Source organism: Arachis duranensis, unplaced genomic scaffold (assembly GCF_000817695.3).
Source record: "Arachis duranensis cultivar V14167 unplaced genomic scaffold, aradu.V14167.gnm2.J7QH unplaced_Scaffold_141965, whole genome shotgun sequence".
Lineage (NCBI taxonomy): Eukaryota > Viridiplantae > Streptophyta > Magnoliopsida > Fabales > Fabaceae > Arachis > Arachis duranensis.
Window position 1 is genome coordinate 7366 of NW_026264051.1, and position 403 is coordinate 7768.

Below are 403 nucleotides of genomic sequence, written 5' to 3' on the forward strand. Positions count from 1 at the left end.
TAAATTTCGGTATGAATAGTTAGCATGTCCCAAGTATAGGTTCATTAAGTCTATATTGAAACAGTTTAACTTTTTATATAATACCTAACCCTAGTCGCAACTCAAGGACTAACTATGTTGCCCTAGTTCGTTCACTAATCTCTGTCTGTTTTTCTGTCATTAAGACTTTACAGACTTTTCTTTGGTTTTTATCTTTCCTTTAACTTTTTATCTTTCTTTTATCTTTGCCTCGCTAATATGTTTTTACCACTCCCTAAGTGTTTTATGAAGGTAACTATGAGATTCTGCACTTAAAGTTGTCTTTCTAAAGCTTTTACAGAAAACTGCCATTTTCGCATTATTTTATTATTTTTATTAAAATATTATTTTTAATTAAATATTATTATTTAATATTTTATTATTA